At 40.0% G+C, this 20,603-nt stretch overlaps 1 long non-coding RNA gene across 1 annotated transcript; it reads left to right on the top strand.

Moving 5' to 3' along the window:
- The first annotated feature begins 310 nt into the window (after nt 1-310).
- Nucleotides 311-17,665, top strand: LOC123375468. Its single transcript, XR_006581464.1, has 3 exons — nt 311-369; nt 12,859-12,960; nt 17,583-17,665. It is a non-coding gene; the product is annotated as an uncharacterized LOC123375468 (long non-coding RNA).
- The last annotated feature ends 2,938 nt before the right edge of the window (nt 17,666-20,603 follow it).

Here is a 20,603-nt window from a genome sequence, read left to right as displayed (position 1 = left end):
CCAGAGTAGAGGGCGGGCCTGGGTCCCCCCCCTTCACTCCTTGCAGTGCACCCAGCCATTGGCCGTAGGGAGCGGCCATCTTGCTATGCCAGATCCCTGACAAAAGGGATTGGACTCAAAGGGCGGTTGAACATAGTGACTGAGGTGTGGGACTGCTGAGCACCGACCCCCCCGGAAGGGGGTGCAGATGGACTAAGGGGCACTGCCGGAGGGCAGTGGCCTCAAAGAGGACGCCACCGAGCACGCAGCAACGCGGGTCCAGAGATAACAACAGAGGACAGAACGACGGACGGGACATCACCAGCCTGCAGAAGGCGCTCCACTGGAAAGAGCTAATTCCCAGAGTCACCAGCAGGAGGCGCCACAGGGGTGAGTCCCGACCCGTTACAAACACATTGTCATGTAAGACAGTATCTTGCTTTATTATAAAAACCATCCTCTTATGTAACAATATGGCACCTCCCATGTCCACCCAAATAGGAGGTCCCTAGCTATATACAATACATATATTTCCACTCCACTATGCAGTAGCAGTAAAGGAGGGATGTGAGCTTGCATAAAGAGCATATGACAGAAGTTCAAGAACACTCAGTCATTATTTTACTCTGCATCAGTCAGGCCAGATTTAGGGTGCAGGATGTAGCTTGTGTTTCATGTATCACATATTGGTTACAATATGAGAGGACTCCATGCTTCTAAAACCAAACAGGCTTTTTAGTAAGAACTATTTACAGATACGCCACTGTACTGCAGCCAAGGGCATACAGACCAAGTCCCAGTTGCCTCCTCCCAACTCTTCCCTCCTGCAACCTGTGGTCCTCCATCCAAGTTCCAGGAATATTGCTACAGTTTGGGCCTCTTTCCTTAACTATATCTTTTTATTGTATTTATATATTTTAATTTAAAATGGAAGAAAATACCATGGTACAACTAGATCCAAACTTTGAATTGAAAGTGAAATCAGGGTTTGGGTTCAGACTCAATGTCAAATCTTCATAAGCTCAGTGTAGGAAATCTCTGTGAGATCAACCAGCCTTGTGAGATTTCCTGCCATCATGAATGGAGGAACACTCACAACAGCAGCTGTTTTCATGTCATTTCATTTGCATCTGACATGAAACTGGAGAATGGATATAATTTAGGATCTGATCATGAACTGGACAAAAAAGTAGAGTTAAGAAATTTAAATCTGAACATCCTCATATTCAAAAGTCTTGATGTTTGAGTTTCCTGTTTTTAGTAGTTTCCTATATCTGATTCAAGAGCTATTACCAAATATGTTTGATGGTCTATTTTAAGTCCCAAGTGTCTGATACTCTGAAACAGCACAACTAGAGGACCCAGGTTAAATTAAAAGGGAAAGTGTGTAGGAAAAATATAAAGTATGATTTTTACAAATTGAAGACTGAGTGGAGTGGACTTCCAACTGAGGAAATAGACAATTAGTATCAGTTTAATTAAGAAAACAATCATAGCTATAGAAATTTATGGGAGTAGTTGAGCCTTGCATGCATCAGTTTAATCTCTTAAATGGTGAATGTGCCATAACTTAGTACCTTCTGTTTCAAAAACCACGGGCCTCTGACAACTAAGCTAAATGAGATACTCCATTAGCTGTTCAATCAATCAATATTAAGGCTTACTAGCTGGGGGAAAAAAAATGGGTTGGAGGGAATTGTAAGAGAGGTAATAGCTGACACTTTTTATTTTTTAATCTCTTTTTCTGCTATTCTTTTCCCACACCATCCTCTCTTCCCCTTTGACACCATGCAATACTGATAGGATTTCAATTAAGTAATTTTTTTTTAAGAATTTATGATCCCAGATTACATTAAACCAAATTCAAAAAACACATTCACATTTTCCTCATTCACGGTGTCACTACAGAGCTGAGTTAAAATTGCTTAGATGCCCTAACTTTCTATTTCCATTCCTTAACATGTGTGTATTTCCCTTAAGTTCAATTTTAACTCTGAATTTCTTGAATGATTGGGATAATTACAACAGTCCAGTAATGTATATTACCCTAAATTACTGATATGTACTCTGCACTCTATCTTAAAGAGTTCTTAAAGATTTAGTCTGAGTTTTAGGGTTTTTAAATAATTTTTTGTAAATTAATATTAAACAAGAAACGGAGAATGTTAGCACATATGTCTAATAATTTTAAAGTTAAGTATCAATATTAATTTTTTAAATGTTAATATTCATCACCAGATTCACTGGTGTGATCTGGCTGCTTTATCTCACTCTGGACCGGTGCAAAGAGGCCAGAACATACTGGCCAGTTTAATTGGAAATACAGTTGCTCTGTTTCACTTGAGATACTGATAGGAGTGGACAAAAAGTTGAGCTGACCTAAGATAGTATAATTGTAGTAGTGTGGCTGAAGCAGTGCCCCCCTTGTGGACCTTCTGTTTTCCCCAACTAGACCATGAGTCTCCCTGGGGTGACGACTATCTCCAATGTCCACTGAGATGAGCTACTGTCCACCAGCTAATTGTCCCTTCAGTCCTATCCTTTTCTTGTCAGATTTCAGGGGCTGCATCCCAAAATGTTCTGTGACAAAAAAAGAAGAGAAGAAAAGAACCTGGGCCATCTCGCAGTCTTCTGGAGTATTCTTGCCATTTTTCCCTTCGGGCTGGGTTCCATGAAGCCCACCTTCCTCTTCCTTGTAAACCCCATCCAACCATGTGATAGGCAGGAACTCTTAACCTTTTCCCAGCTATACTATTTTGTCACACTTTGTAACATGTAGATGGCAATTAAGCTATTTAGATATGTGGACACAGCTGGAGAACCGCTTCTATGTACACTATTGCCAACCTCATGCTTTCCAAAAAATCAGAAGTCAGGTCCCTGAAAAAAGTCATCAAATTGGAAGTTGGCGGGCAGGAGTGGAGGGAGTGGCTAGGGTCGGTGCTGAGTTGTTGGGTGCTTTGGAGAAGGGCTACTTGGCTCGAGGTTGAAAAAAAGTTTGACAACGCAGAATATCATTTATGTTTAAAATTGAAAATGAAGAGAGAATAGCCAGCATGGACATATGTATGTTACAGTATAACCACAGTTGCTTGGACAAAAAAGGCACTAAACTAAGGCAGTTTTAAATTAAATAGCTGCCAAACAGTCATGACTCCAGTAGCACTGACAGGGTAAGAGATTTTCTTTGCTCCTTAAGCATGAGAAAAAGAAGCAATGCCTAAGGCCATTTTCACAAATCACTCCTCAGCAAAACGTTGGCTTTGTAGAGGGGGACATTGGATCTGTTGATTTAAACATTGCCTCTTGATTACAAAGAAACAAACAGGGAATTAAAAAGCAATGGTAGTTCTTTCTGTTTGACGGCAAACCAGGGGGAAAATATCATCTTTGTTTTTAACATTATCAAACGTGGGAGAATATAAACGCAAATTGAACAGATGCCTTCAACCTTTTTTTCATTCATTCTACTGTAAATTCTCTCCTTTTCAAACAGTCGCTTCTAATATTCTGCAAGGAAAACATGACAACCAAGCCTTTTGTATTAAAAAATTGCGATTTTCTTTGAGAATAGACACTGGACTTTTAATTTTATTTTCTGTGCCTCCTTCTTTAAAATGTTGCATTAAGATCAACATATTGGGAGCACACAGCAATTATTTGTGAATCTCACAGAATTTAGAGTGAAATCTGACAAAATCCTATGGTAACTATATTTTATTCAAAGGGGAAAAAAGTGGAGATACCAGAAGATGATATTATATGATGCTCCACTGAGAGATCCCTATAAAAGCACCATCAGTAACTGTATGCAATTATTCTGTGCAATTATTTATTTAGTGTAGGCATTGTAATGCTACAGGAGATGGGCTGAGTAGAGGCTGGGTTTTGGTTATTTATGCTTCAGATTGCGAGTCAAGTTTTGGTTCTGAAAAACCAGGAATTGACTCTTATGACTTATTTCAGTTAAACAATCAAAGTGCAGAGGACGTGGAAGAGATTGGGCACCTAGTTCCAGCTCTGGCTCTTCTGAAATGCCACTACATTATGTAGTGCTTTATTTAGCCATATTAAATAGGATACTATACTAAAATTAAATACTTATGAAATCAAATCAGTACGCACATTACGAAGTCCCACAAAATTATTTTAAGATTTGAACTAAAGGTACTGGTCAAATTCTCCATCACTGTCCATCTGCTTTATGATAATCTGGAAGTAAAGAGCCTAGATACCTAATGGAAAGCACCAGGAACCATCTCCAGCATATAAAGTTTCTCGGGATAGCACAGAGCTGATGGAATGGCCATACACAGACATCACAGCTCCCAGACTATGAGCTGTGTCAGGGAATGGAGGGACATGACCAGAGCTCACTGCAATCCAATGATTTTTGGATATGGAATGGCCCAAGGTGTCGATTGCAATTAAGAATAATTTAAAGAAGAATTCAACTTGCTCTAACTTATTTTTGTATGCAGTGTTGGTGTAGCTATGTAGATCCCAGGATATGAGAGAAACAATGTGGGTGAGGTAATATCTTTTATTGGATCAATGTTGCTGGTGAGAGAGACAAGTTTTCAACTTACAAAGAGTTCTGTGCAAGTTCGAAAGCTTGTCTCTCTTACTTGCAAAGTTGGTCCAATAAAATACATTACCACGTTGTTTCTCTAACTTCTTTGGCAGCTTGGGCCAGAATACCAGAGGTATAAAGTTGGCTTAAAATCACCCTTCCCGTACCACTTCAGTTCATACACCAAGCCTGGCCCAGCTAGAGTGGAAAATTATACCCACAGTATTTAAGTGTGAAATTGAATCAGAATTATGAATCAGTAATATAAAATGGTTTTCCATTTGAGAGGGTTTTGGACCCAGATCTTCCCCTGTGCCTCCCTCCCCCTGCCCAATGAAAATGAATCAATTCTGCAGGAAAAACTGCAAAACCATTTTCAGGAATTTTGAAAAAATGTCACCTACTATGATTTAATTGATCCAAGGTGAACCCCATCTATAATTATTTGTTAAGAAAAAAGTTGCCATTCATTCATCACAGTGCACAGGAATTTACATGTTTAACTTGTTAGCATTCAGAGTTGTGTGTGCAGAGTCACACATTGCAATGAGAGCACACCTCATAAATTCAAATAGATTATTATCCTCACTTAATATGTTACATCAGAGTAAGCATTTGGAACCATGTCAGACAAGTGTAAGACATTCACAGAGATTAATGAATATAAGCTTCTTCAAATCTAATAGTGTGCCTTTGAATATAGCACATCTACAGGCTCTTTTGCAAAGATATCTGTGTTAATTTATTAGACATATATCTGAATTGATGCCTGTCCTTTCTAGCTGCCTGCACTACTCCCACATCCTCAGCTCTCTCCCCACCCACAGTGAATCTTAACAAATATGGTATACTTAATGTCACAGACTATCAGGCTGTAAATATACCTTATTCTGGTTGATTTGTTGAGTTAATAATTCAAGTATTGACCATCCAACTTGTAGTAAGGGAGGATATTACTTCAGAAACACCTACCACTCCATTTTCCCCAGGCTTGCTACCAGATGCTGGCAATAAATACACAGAAACCTATAGTTGGCATTTTTATGCTTAAACTTTATTGCAACTTTTGGGGTTGACGTGCTATTTTATCCTTACCAGCTTTATATCCCCTCTCTACATTTTAATTAAACACTAAATAACTATCAGTAGAACATGGATAATTACTACAGGTATGTTAGGAATGAAAATCCCTCACTATAGCCCTGTCTGACTCAGTGAAAACATTAGTTATAGAAATATGCACTTTATAGTCAAATTCAATTACATACACATTTTAATCAATGGGAGTGTACCATTCACTAGTACAAAGAAGCTGAGAATTTAAGAAGCCTAAGGAACAAACTCACAGCTGTAAAGAATCCTGGAACATGTGAAAATTGACTCTTCCTTCTTTATCAGAAAACATATTTGTTTGTTTCAATTTTTGTAAGTTAATATTTTGCTGCTTCAGTTCCCTATCTGCAGCTGCCTATCAACAAGAAAACCACTCACTCTCTTTGTCAGGAGCAGAGATGCATTCCTTCTTCCCACCATAGACATTGGTTTTAAACAAACCTATTTATTAAAGCAGCAAAGACAAAATAATATAAGTTGACATGCTCACTAATGAAATGTACCAACACAGAACATTTACCCACAACTATATGAAAATACTGGCAGCATTTATTATTATTGATTCCCTCATATTTCAACTCCACCTTCTCCAGCACCTACACAGTAGTTTGTTGGAATCCTACAGCTGTTACCTGAAAGATGAACTCTACCTGCTGTTTCCTTAACTTTTCTACACAGAAATGCTTTCATTCAGCCACCTCCTTTCTCTTCCTTTTTTTCTTGTCCAAGGAATAAGGGCTCTTGCATTAAGGACTCCTGACACATCCCTTTCCAAACATGCTCAGCATTTCGTTTTAAATTGAGATCTGCTAGGCCTTCCTTACCTCCATCCTTACAGTGTGGCCTAGGCATGTCTTAAGTCTCTCTGGGTACATCTACACTCTAATTAAGCCCAGGGTTAGTGGAAATCAAGTCAGCTGACCAATGTTAGGAAAGCCTAGGCTTGAGCATCTACATAGGTTTTTAACCCCTACATTAAGACTTTTCTAACCCATGTTCAAACCTGGAGCTCTGGTGTCTACACTGCAGCACATACATCCAAGTTAAAGTAATCATAGCCCAGAGTCCTTAGTGCTCCCCCAATGTGGCTGCTCCAGCCTTAATACAGTGGTGCACTGTGGGAAAACTTTACTGTCCACCCTGTATGTTACACGAAGTTTGAACAGCCCACCAACACAGCGCGCTGACTACTCTTTTTGGTCTGTGCACTCCCAGCTACCAGAGCCAGCAACATGGAGGTGGCACCTTTTGACAAACTTCTCTTGCTGCTGCTTTCACTACTGTGTCAGGAAATGGGCAGAGCATCCACAAAGCACTGGTGGATATTTCAGCAACTTTTTCTTTATCTGACGGATTTCCTGCAGGAAGAGAAGTACCGCCTTGTCATCGCAGACTCTCACTGGCAGATGCTGCTCAGTGTAAATGGCATAGCCACTGAGGTCCCTTACATAGATTACTGATTCTGGCACAGGGCTACAATCACAGACTGATGGGACCACACTGTTATGCAGACCTCGGATGATCAGTAGTGAATCCAGAACTTTCAAATGAAAGCCACATTTCTGGAGCTTTGAGAGCAGCTTGCCCTGACCTTCCAGCATAAATAGGCACAACTGATCTCACACTTGCCAGTCCAGAAATGTGCTGCTACAACCATCTGGAAGCTCGCTACCCTAGACTGCTACAGGTTCATTGCCAATCTGGTTGCAGTTGGAAAGTCGACTGGTTAAAGTGGTGGTAGAGGTAACAGACAATCAGGCATATGGTTTATCCCAAAATGGCAGGCATTAGAGATATTCCTGAGGTAATTACTGGCTTTGAGAGAGCAGGGTTCCCTGACTGTGGCAGGGCTGTTGATGGAACTCATGTGCCCATAGTTTGCCCTCCTCAAGGAGCACACAAGTACATAAACTACAAAGGATACTACTCTATTGTTATGTAGGCACTAGTGGATCAGAGAGGAAGCTTTATGAATGTTAATGTGGGTTGTAAAGGAAAAGTTCATGATTCCAGAGTTTTCACCACTCAGGAGTCTACTTCCATGGACAGGTTGGGACACTCTTCTTACCAAATGACATTGACATAAATAGTGTTACTGTCCCCACTATTATTCTGGGGGGCCCCACATTACCCCTTTTGCCTTGGCTTATGAAACCGTACCCTGATTTCAGAGGCCCTGGCAAAAGAAGGTTTAATTACAGTCTCAGCAGGTATAAAATAGTTGTTGAATGTGTGATTGTGTGAATTGAAATCACATTGGAGATATCTACAGAGCCATTTGGATGCCAGTGTCATCAATGCTGTCTGCATTATTGTGGCTTGCTCTGCTCAACCTCTATGAAGCCATCAGTGATCCATTTCCCCCTGAATGTGACAGTGAGGGGATGCTAGATCGGTACCCTAAGCCAAAGAGTATAACCTGCTCTCACAGTGATAGCTCCACTTGGTCAGTAGAAGTCATCCTTTCGATGCTTTGTGTTCTCACATTATGGACTTGCATGGCCCAATGACAGAGGGGGAGATAGTACCTGTAGAAATGTGCTTGCGAGGGGAAAAAGGGTTAAGGGGAGGGGCGGCATGTGACGGTGGGAGCTTGGTTGCACTAGAAGCCTGAATGACTTGATGAATAATGAATTTGGATGAGGGAAAAGAATGGGTGTAGAGATGGAATTTATGGGTTCACTGTACCTAGCAAAAGAGAGGAATACCATTTGATTACTAATACTTAATTGCTCTTGATTGTGTTTTTAGCTATATTACCTCAAATAATGATTGTATGATGTGACACAGTGATAACAATAAGCTTTCCTGAAGATATAACATGCTTTATTTGTAAACGTGTCTTAAAATAGTAATGACAGGTTTCAGACTAGCAGCCCTGTTAGTCTGTATCCGCAGAAAGAACAGGAGTACTTGTGGCACCTTAGAGACTAACACATTTATTTGAGCATAAGCTTTCGTGCGCTACAGCCCACTTTTTCGGATGCATCTGTTCTTTTTAAAATAGTAAAGCACTCTCACAATGTTGGGCAGGCCAGATACCACTATAAAACCACACAAACAAGGAAATAGTTAATGCCTGACAGTCCTCCTACCACTACATATCCTTTGGCTTCACATTCTCCTTTTCCTTCGTTACACATTTTCCTCTCACTTGGTGGAAGGAGAGGGAAATGGATGTTTCCTCCAGAGAGGGGATGAAGAAGGAAGGTGGCATGGGGTTTAGTTGCCCTGCACAGCCACTCATGAGTCTTGAATGTATGGGCTGCCGAAACATGGGGTTGTCCAAGCTACTGCTGGACTGAGGGCACATTGCAGGGCGATCATGCTGTGGTGTTGAGGAGGCAGCAGGAGATGCCACTCTTGCAGCTATTATGGACTGGAGTTGCTGAAACAATTTTCTTTTGAACTCTGTCCTACTCCCTTAGCCATGGTTCCTGTCCAAGGAACTGCTTTGCAAGTACCTGCTCCCTTGATGAAACCCTGTCCTCCAACTGGGTGAAGAGCCTCAGCCTTTCCTCCTGCCTATTGTTCCAGTCTTTTGTCTATCTACTTCTGTTACTGAACCTGCTGGTCTGCCCTCTCATGAACATTTACCATAACTTTATCACTGAAATGCTTCTTTTTGGAAGAGCCTGTGAAGGTACATTGGGCCAAGGAAAGGGTTCCCGAAGAACCGTGGGTAGTACAGGTTGAGGATCTTGAAACAGGACAGGAAACAGAAGGATATTGTCTAAATTAGCTGAGTGGAGTAGCACAGAATTAATTAATTTTGGTGGAATCTCAAGGACATCAAATGTAACATTTCTGAAGTTAAACAGCTCATACTGTGAAGGGGATGCTTCAGTCCTCATACTGTCTCTGGACTCAGCCTTGTTAATCACAGCTAAGGAAGCACAGAGACAATGGCAAGTTTAAATTATATTTTTTTGTTTCATAAAAAATTTATAACTAATTGCCATGGGAGTGGGGGCAGGTGTATATAGTGCCATTTCTGCAAAAAGGCTTTTCTCTGTCATTTCAGGCCTTTCATATTTTGGAAGACGTAATTGTTCGCGTGGTGCCATACTGGCAGAGGGAGATTTAGTCCAAGCTGCTGAAGGGAAACCTGCAGCATATACAGCTGAAGTATTCAAACATATAGTGACCAAACAGCACATTAGTGAGTGGAGTGGACTAGTTCAGCTATACCGGGGGACCTGGAAAACATGCCCTTTCCCGCAATGTGACTGACTAGCTGCTTCAGGAAACATTTGCAATTATTGGCAGTCAGAATTGGGTCCGAATCTATAAGGGAATTAACAGAATAGTGCATTAGCTCACAGACAGCTTTCACCCTGTTATTACTTCACCCAAACACACTGAAATCTGTACCTTTCTCCATCCAGCACAGTTCTGGGGAAAAACCCCTCTCCTACTTTGGAGAAATGATTTTGTAACACACAGATGGCCTGGATAACCTCTAACTGAAATGGACTAACTGTTTCCCAAACACCCACACTTAGTTCACTGTTTACAGGTAGCTCCATAGATCCAAGGGGATTACACAGTGGCAAATTTCTCATTACTGAAAGGAAAACAAGAATGACCCTAGCAAACATCTTTGTCTTAGTTAAAATAACCTTTACAGATGTTAATGAGTTACAAAATTCCAAGTCACCATTTTTAACTCCATATGGTGGGAGGGGGGAGGGGAGAAAGGACACCAAGGCACTGTGATACAATCTGCCATTAGTGGCCAAGCACTGGTAGCTGGGATTTATTTTTGCATTGCTTCTTAAAGCAGAAATTGCTCCCATTACAATAATAATAGACTGTAAATGTGAGTCACACACTCTGGGGAGGCTTCTGTCTCCAAGGGGTTTGCTGCAGGCATGGCAGTAGGCTGTTCCTGGGGGTGGGGGGTCAGTGGGAAATCAAAGAGCTCTTCCAAATAGAGACCAAAAATTTGCTGTTGATCCTGATACACAGCCTGCTCTGGGACTCGTTTCATTAAAAGAGTCACTTCATGCTCCTCACTGGGAACCTGCTGCTGGCTACCATCAGTCCTCAGGCTGGATTCAGGGGCCAACAGAACACCATCTTGGCTGACTGGTCATCATGAAACCTAGTTGGCTCCATGCTGGGCACAGTGCCCAGAATCTGGTCAAAGTCCAAAGCCTGGGCTAGCACAATTACACTGTAGATGCAGGGTTGTGTTGCAGTGTACATATATTACATAACCCATCATTATTTGGAAGGGTTAGCCAGTACTTTTTAACTTCAAGCTTGTTGAGCTCTCCCAGACAGTGTTTTACTAAGGTCCTGAGTGAAGCTCTGAGAGGAGTGAGAGTCAGAGCTCTCCACTGTTTAGGAATGTCTCTGATTTTATGCAATCAGAACAGAAGTAAGGAACACACAAGAAAGATGTGACAATAGAGTTCTTGAGATTACATGAATTCTTCAGTGGACCAGAAGGAAAATATGAGAGAAGTATTATGCAGTTATGACACTGAAGCTTTTTCTGTAACTGACTGAATTTATGAAAGTATGAAGATTCAACCTACTAATCCTGTAACAACTACACGCAGGACCTTCAGATATCAGTATGTAAGCTTACATCACTGACGTCTAATTTTGTCTCAGCCATTCTGTGATTTTCCTCTTGGAAAGAGGTTTTATTTGGAGAAATGGCCTCAGTTTAGATGGAAAAAAATATTCAGCTTCCAACAATCAGTGAAATTTCATTTCAGAGAGATCTGTGAGGCATACAAAATAGGAAGAGCTACCCAGAAAATGCTCCAAAATGTTCTGCCCCCTTGGAAAATTTTGGGGAGAAGGTTTTCAAATTAAAAGTTTAAGGAAATGCCATTTTCTGTGGAAGCAGACATTTTTCACCTACCCACCCACCCACAAAAAAGGGTAATCAAAAACCCAATTTCCCATTGGAAAAAAAAAAGGGTCAACAGAAAATTTTTAATCAGCCCGTGACAGGGTTCACTCACCAGAGTGACACCTCCTGCTGACTGTCCTGGGGATTAGCTCTGCCAGTCGGTGTGCCCTCTTCCAGTGGTGCCTCTCTAGTAGTCATCTCTGCCTGCCGACCCATGTCTCTCCAGGAACCTCAGCATCCTCTTCATGATTCGGTCTTCTGGCCAGGTCACCCTCTGTTTTTCTCCCTTCTGGGGTTGGGTACCATTGCTCAGTAGTCAAACCACTTCCCAGTGATTTGGGGACCGGGGGGACCCAGGTCAGCTCACTGCTCTGAGTCCTGACACAGGGATCCTGTAGATAGCAGCCTCCTACTGCATCTCTTTAACTAAACTCTAAACTGCTTTGACTCCCTGGATCACTTCCTGATGGACCCAACACCTTCTTTGCCTTACCTCATGGCACTGAGCTAGCAAGTCCCATGAGCCAGCCAGGACTCTTGCTCCCCCAGGCAACAACTGCTCTGTCCAAGGTGCTACCCTTCCTGCAGCCTACAAGGTCCTCACTCCTTGAGCTCCTGGCAGCAACTCACCCTGTTCTACCCTGCAGCTCCTCTTATATGGACCTACTGGGCCCAGATTGGTTGCTCCTTGTAGCTCTTTTCTGATTGGCTGCACCCTACACAGCCGCTCAATGCTGTTTGGAGGACTCATTTCCACTGCTCCACTCTCAGGAAGGCAAAATCTTTACCCCTTCCACACCCCATCACACTAAAAGACAATCTTTTAGTTTTAGACAGAATGTCTCACCTCTTCCTTTCTGTACACATAAGCTGCTTCTTTTAGGTGTGATTTTATCAATGTGTCATCCTTATCAAGGAGGTTCTATTCTTATAGTCCTGAAACTCTGTCCATCCTGATTGATTTGTTACTAAAATTTAGATCTAAAGCATCTACGATTCACTTTTAAAATATTTCTTTTATGTCTCTTGAATTCAACACTCTCTACCAGACCAAGGATAAAAATCCTTGGATCCTGTTTTCAAGATCCTCCTGGTGATTCCAAGGTTCTCCTGGGTTATTTCTAGGAAGCTCATATATTTTCATGAGATGGAAATTAGAATGGGCATTAAATCTAATTATTTGAAGAACTGATAATGGATTCCATTTGCTCCACCCAGCACAGGACTCAAGTGGTCACCCTTATCCACACCGAGTCAAACTTGGGAACCAAATACCAGCTGATGGATGAAGTTGATCACTACCTTTCTTTTTATTTTCCAGAAACATCCTATCACAGAAGACTTGGTTCACAGCATATTGAAAGCTAGTGGGTACCACCAGACAAGCAATAACATATCCAGATGGCATTTCTTGGCCTGTATGGTGAGTTTTAGATAAAAAGACTTTCTACAGAATAACTCTGCTGTATTTCTGCTACAGAAGTAACAGATTTCCACAAAGTTTGATATAGAATTAATTAGATGTCTCTCATTATTTATAGAACACAATCTCTAAAACCAACATGGCTGTAAGAAAGAACACCAACTGGTATTTTTTGTGATGTGGTCAGCCTATGTTGTCAGTAACCAACCCACTCATTTTTTCAATTAGTTTCATACCAATTTTTAAGTTAATATTAAGTGCTATAATTTAAAAAAAAAAAAATACATTCAGAAAAGGTGAAAAATTTAATTGTAACTTAAAGGACTAAATTTTCAAAAACTGCCTCAAAATTTGAGCCTACTAGTTTTAGGGTACAACCCTGAGTGACTAAAATTCATATTTGCTCACATATGGCATTTGCATATTTATAGATATTTCTGTACGCAAAAATCCCAGTTTTGATGCTCAGAACTGGACTCTGAGCCTAATGTGTCCAGATGTGCAGACACATAATATTGAAAAAATGGTCACAGGCCATTTTAAAAAAAATGACCAGGAAAATACTTAAAAAAAATATGTTGTTTCCTTTAGTAGTCTTCCAGCTGGTAAACACTACAGGAAAACCCTCAGAAAGATTTGGAAATTTATTTTCAAATGATTAAAAATGAAATGTTTCATTTGTGACACTAGGTTTATTTAGAACTCTATTTCTGTAATGAAATAGGAAAAGAATTCACAAAGAAAACACTTTAGCTAGGAGTAACACAGAGGGCTATATGAAGTTTCAGTTGCAATAGTATACCTGAATATTAAAATGAACTTTCATATCTCATTGCTGATAATAAAATACCAAGGAAGATTTAATAGAAATTCATTCATTTTCATGGAGAGGATGTCAAGATCCTAGGTTTAAAATATACTCTGCATGTATTCAATAATGCAGAATAGATAGATCTATTTTCAGATAGAAAAATACATATATCTAGAATATATTTTAAACTATTTTCCTTTCTAAAAAGCAGTATTAAGGAAGTTTTTATGGTATATGTATTGCTTAGAATAGGAGTTATAAGAATAAACACTGATAAGATTAGGGAAATAAATGTATAGGGTCAGATCCTTTGTGGGTGTAAGTTGTTGCAGCTCCATTGATTGAGACAGCTGTGACTATTATAATCTACACAGGTTGCTCATGACAATCTAATTAGATGAAGAGCTTGCAAAGCAGTGCTGTGAAGGTTTACAAAACTGCATTCCTTTGTCCCAGCCATGCCCAGTTTGCAGCTCAGTCTCCAAAGCAAGGTAACACTGTCTACAAAAAGGTTCAGATATGTAGAAATTCACCTCACTGGTGTCTTTTTGCCTCATGTTGTGGGTGGAATCCCTTTCCATTAAGTTCACATGAGCTTAAGTCACTACACCAGGGAGAATCAAGCTCTTTGCTTCCACTTTCTCCAGGTGGAAGCAGCAAGTCCTGCAGTCCCCCAAGGATCAAGGACCAACAGTGATGTCCCTACAGTGCAGTATATACTGAGTGGAGAGGCACTGTGCGGGAGGCCTCACTAAGATGCCTGACAGACACTGTTGAACATATGTGGTTATAGGAGCCAACCTCTTTGCTTTGTGTTTTCTGAGCGTTAAATATGTATGATATGTGGGATAAGGAAGTGGGGAAAGGGAGAGAAACTCTTTCCTCTCTACCCCTTCTCATTCTCATAGCACAGGGTAAAATCTACTCTTATTTTTTTCCCAAAGTTGTCACACCTGGGAGTAGATCTTACTTTTTCTTCTGGAACAGGTTCACAACATTTGGATTCATTAACACCCACATCATTTTCAAACCACACAATACAGACGCAATGAAGCCTAACACAAACAAGATAAAGGACAAACATCAGGGAGATCGAAAACACGAAACTCAATTTCACACTGATTAATACAGGCTTAATAAATCTAATTGCAAGTTCAGTTATGTGCTGAAAAGTTCACTTGAATTTGGACAGAAGCAGTTACACCACCCACTATATTCAAAGAACAGGTATATTAGAACCAAGCAAAATAGTCCTTAAGAAAAACCTATTTAGGGAATTTACTCTACCCACTAAACATTTTTGCAAACATATTTATTATTCTTAGTGTTCATCAAAACTTTTGTCTGAACAAATTGTAGCCCCTAGATCACTGTAAATGGAATGCAAATCATCTGGTTACCTAGCCTTCAAATATGGGTGCCTACAGTTCAACTCTCAAATATATGTCCTGATTTTATGAGGTGCAGAGTCCCTACAGCTTCCATTGATTTTAATAATTATGGGTGCTGAGCACCTCTACAAATGATATCATTTACTTTAAGCACCATGACTGGTCCAATGTCTAGGGGCATCGCCTCAGACTCAGGAGACACTGGTTCAGTTCCCTAAACTACCACAACTTTCTGTGTGACTTTGGGCAAGTTACTTTGTCTGTGCCTCAGCTTCTCCATCTATAAAATGAAGATAACAGCACTTCCCTTTTTCACAGAGGTGTTGTGAGGAGACATATGTTAAAGATTGTGAGGTTCTCATATAATAATAATGAGGGCTATATAAGTGCCTTAAATATAAAGTTTGAAAATGTTGATGTCACATGTTTTTATTTCTGTACTCTGATTGGATAAATAAAACTTTTGACTAAGGCAATAATTAGGAACACATAGTGAATAATGAGTGACAAGTAGTAAATAATGAATACCCTTGCTTGTCTGTGAATATGGATTTTGTGTGTGTCATAGCTGGTCTATAAATGTTAATGCAGAAACAGATCATTCATATGCTAACAGAAAATTAACAAAAAGAGATATGAATATGTCTGATTCAAATCAATAATTGGATTTTGAAATTATGCTCACAAATGTATTTGCCCAGTATTTCATTTAAAAAACTATTAATTTGCAAAGTCAAACACTGAGAAATTAAGAAATGCCAGAATTTAGGTTGCCCATGCAATTTATTCCTAACCCCTTGCATGTATTTATTTACATGCTCCTATATTTATTACAGTTCCCATGCCTTGTTCATTGAAAAGATGGATGATGCTCAAGAAACAAGGCAGCTGTTTCATACATTTAATTTCCTCATTCAGCGTGTGGCCCCATTCCTTATGTACTGCAGTGCACATCACCCAAACCTTGCACTAAGTACAGAATATTTTTTTCTCCCTATGGGTTTTCTAATGTATTCACTGTACTATCTGATTGCCTTGCAAACAATTAATTTATCTTCACAAGTAAGGAAATATTGTTAACCTCATTTTCCAGATGGGGAACTGAGGTAGAGAGAGATTAAGGACAACATTTACAAGAGCATCCACTAATTTTGGGTGCTAAGGTGAGATGCCAGATGCCTGAATTTTCAGACCAGATAAGCATCTGCAGTTCACATTGCTTTCAACTGAACTTGAGAGTGGTCAGCATTTCTAAATAGCACGCCTCAGGTATAGCAAGTTCTAAACCCTTAAAATGAGAAACATAAAATAAGTGGCCACCTTTGAAGATTCTGGTATAAGTGACTAACCTAACACTACGTAGGAATGTTTGGCAGGACCCAAGTTAGATCCCAGTTCTCCTGTGTCCTCATCCTGTACCGTGGTCACTAAACCTCAACCAATTTCTTTATACAATATTACTGTTTATCTGAAAGATCTGTGTTTCTTAATTCAAAAATAATGTTACATTGTCTTGCTACTTAGAAAAAGTCAAAAAGCAATATTTTTATTCCCTGTTCAGAGAGAAATGGAAGGGGGCTTAATACTTACCTCAAAAACACATCAATGTTACCCAGGGTGATGCTAAAACCTCTTCATTTCTTATACAGTGGATGGAAGAAAGAGTTATGGGAAGTGAGCACAGTACCCTCACACCCCTTTGAAAAAGCTGTACTATTTTTCCCCTTTGCCTTATTAAAGACAGAAACATTGGCTGGAAAACCAGAGTAGAAAGGCAAACATAATGTCCCCCAGGACGGTTGTCTATTTCCAGTGGAAGTCTTGGGGGTGGGGTGGGGATTTTTCTGGTTATATACTTAGAAAACCATTCTTCCCCAGTACTGAAAGCATGCCTTTTCTTTCAAGATATTTGGCTCCCAGGATTGACTATTCTCTCATTAGTATTTAAAATTGATATTCCAGAAGTTGCCAAAAAACACCATTAAAAATTGATTCCTTGTGCTAGGATCAATACAAAACACATAGAACAACACAGTACCTATCCTGAGGAGCTCAAAATCTAAACAGATAAATACACAGTAACAGAAAGACAAGACCTGAACAAGGCACATATAGGTGTTCATTGCTTTATTATTGTTGTGCTGCAAGTTGTTAAATGCGGTCATCAAATGGGTCTTTGATCTGTAGACATCACAGACCTGGGGAAATCTGATGGGTATGCTTAGTACACTTCTTTCAGGCTAAATGAAAGGAGCAATTAAGCCCTTTGTGTGGTGGGATAGCTGGAAACACTGAAAGCCACAGCCCAAGCGTTTAGGCTGCAAGGCAAGGCCTGATCAGATGGTAAACTGTATGGGCAGAGTGGTTTTGCATTTCAGGAGGCAGGGATTTTTTTTAATACGCTCTGTGTGTTTTCCAAGGAGTAAAGTGGGGAGCATGTCAGCAGACACTGGAGACTGAGGGGGAACAGAGACACTGCTCCTTGGGGCACAGAACTGACTGGAGAGGTAGACTTGGAAACTGTGGGTAAAGCAGCTGCCTGTTGTTGTGTCTACTATGTTGAAGAAAATAAGACTTCATGTACTTCCTTTGTAAATAACCAGGATAGCACCAAAGAATTTCTCCTAACTGAAAAGGAAAAAAAACAAACAAAAAAAAAACCAACAACATGTAAGGCCCTGAATATTGGCTAACCTGTGATGCAAAGAGGCAACATTATTATTGTTTATCCAAGCCATTTTCCCACCACACTCTACCTATAAACCTATGCCCAAGTTCCTTAGCCACTATGGTCCACCATTTATGATCCAGTTCTTCCAATCTCCTGCTCATCTTACAGATGTTTCATTTTGTTTGTTAACCTTTCTAGTTACATAGTTTATTAGCAACACAAGTTGCTTTATTTACTGCCTCATGCATCCCCACAGCTCTATCCCAGGATTGTTTCAACGATTATCCTACCACACCTTGTGTTTTCACAATTCAGTAGGTTTAAAGAATCTGTCTGGTTTCCAGTAGGTTCCAAAGTCATCCTGAGTCACTGAAGGAATGAGTGTTCCAACCCAACCTGACTGCTCCTCCAGTGTCTCCTGTCATACTCTATGCTTCACAGGAGAATAGATATTTAATGGGCCATCACTGATGGAGGAACCTGGTGGTCTCCTATCTTCACTCTGTGGAATTTGTGAGGAACAAGACTTAATTCCTTGCCATTCCTAAAAATATTTAATCAAGTAAGCAGGATTTTCTTATCCCCCTTGCTAATTATCCATTGTAAAATGGTCTCTGGCATCTGCTATCTTTATTTTATTCTCCTTATTGATTATGCTTTTCAAAACAATTACTTGTCATGTTTCTAGAAAATGAAACAATATGTTTTCAGAGTAAAGTCTCTATTAACACAGAAAGAAAAGTTATAGAAAGCAGCCAGTGTTTTGTTGTTGTTGTTTTCCAAACCATCTCTCTTGCCTACAGTTCTAACTAATGCCAAATCCTGCAATTGAATCAGGACTGAGTTCCACTGAAGTCAGGATCTTGCCTCATTTCCAAGGATACATCCATTTCCCACTGATACATACCAATGGTAATTATGTGCAATTTGGAGGGAAAAAAAGCAGATACCATCTAGAAGTGAAGACATGTTGTAATTAGGATTGCTGTTGTTCTAGACACTACAGATATTTATTAATACATATATATTCCACAGTAAAGTTAGCTACCATTTAAGAGCCAGTGATAAATGATGACCACTTCAGTAAAGAAGCGGTAGGACAAATTTAGAACACCCATTTTCTTTTTACGATAGCAATCAAGGTGTAAAAGAACAGAATAAAAACCTGGGTTGCATGTCACTTGGACTATATTTCTCTAAAAGAGAGAAAGAAAAACCCAGACAACTTTAAATTGTTTTGTAGAGTTATGATTCCACTACTCATTGTTTCTGATACTAACATTCCTCTCAAACTCACTTACCTATGAGAATGGATGTACTAGTGTTGGGGTTTGGTTGTTCTCTTCTTAATAAGAGGTCAAATAGAACATGGAATTTATTAATCAAAGATTATTAGTCAAGATTAATACACAGCACAATACAGAATGGTTTAATATGTACAGCCTACCTAGAGACTTTGCATCTTATAGAAGATTAGGGTTCGAAGAGACTTCAGGAGGTCATCTAGCCCAACTCAAAGCAGGAGCAACACCAATTAAATCATCCAGTCAGGGCTTGTCAAGCCGGGCCTTAAAAACCTCTAAGGATGGAGATTCCACCACCTGCCTACATAACCCATTACCAGCGCTTCACCACCCTTCAAGTGCAATAGTGTTTCCTAATATCCAACCTAGATGTCCCCCACTGGAACTTGAGACCATCGCTCCTTGTTCTATTATCTGCCACTACTGAGAACAGCCGAGCTCCATCCTCTTTGGAACCTCCCTTCAGGTAGTGGAAGGCTGCTATGAAATCCCCCCTCACTCTTCTCTTCTGCAGACTAAACAAACCCACTTTCCTCAGCCTCTCCTCGTAAGTCATGTCCCCCAGCCCCCTGATCATTTCCATTGCCCTCCGCTGGACTCTCTGCAATTTGTCCACATCCTTTCTGTAGTGGGACGGGGGTGCAAAACTGGATGTAATAGTTCAGATGTGGCCTCACCAGTGCTGAATAGAGGGGAATAATCACTTCCCTTGATCTGCTGGCAATGCTCCTACTAATGCAGCCCAATATGCCGTTAGCCTTCTTGGCAACAAGGGCACACTGCTGACTTATATCAATAAGCTAAATATATCTGTTATCAAGTCCTTATTATAGAAAACATCTGTGTCAACAAGTAATTTCTAATGAGCTAAAAACATTTTCAACAGATCATTATCTCATCGCTCATGGAAGACATTTTCAATAATAAGCATCCCTCATTAATCACAAGTGATCCCTTTTGGGACATCTGACATGTTCTCCACAGGTCAGCAGGGTCAGGGTAAAAATATTATATATATTCCATCACACATTAAAACTCACCCTAAGTTCAGTGTTCCTAGAATCATAGATTAAAAAGTCCAGTCATCCAAGAAAATTCTATAGCAGGCAGATATATTCCTTGCTTCTCTGAGTTACAGATCAATACCAATAGCAGCTATTGGATATAGCCCAGTATTAACTCCTGATGGGAAGACTATTCCAGTTCTATATCCAAAATGGCCAGACATGAAGATAGTAGCCAAATTGGATAAAAAAGCAACAATTATAGATACAAAACACTTGGTGTATAAAACCCAATCATCCTTTGCGTATGAACCAAAGAATTATGGAAATACTAAGAATCATGGTTTATCCACTAACACTGGTATAAATCTAACACCAGACTAGTTAAAATTGAAGATTGGCCAAGGATGCAATGTTTTGACGGTCCCAAATCTCTACCAGGTTTTTGCTTTACAAAACAAG

This window comes from Mauremys mutica, chromosome 1, assembly GCF_020497125.1.
Source record: "Mauremys mutica isolate MM-2020 ecotype Southern chromosome 1, ASM2049712v1, whole genome shotgun sequence".
NCBI classification, from domain to species: domain Eukaryota; kingdom Metazoa; phylum Chordata; order Testudines; family Geoemydidae; genus Mauremys; species Mauremys mutica.
The sequence above is the reverse complement of the archived record's forward strand: the minus strand, read 5'-3'. Positions and strand labels throughout refer to the sequence as shown.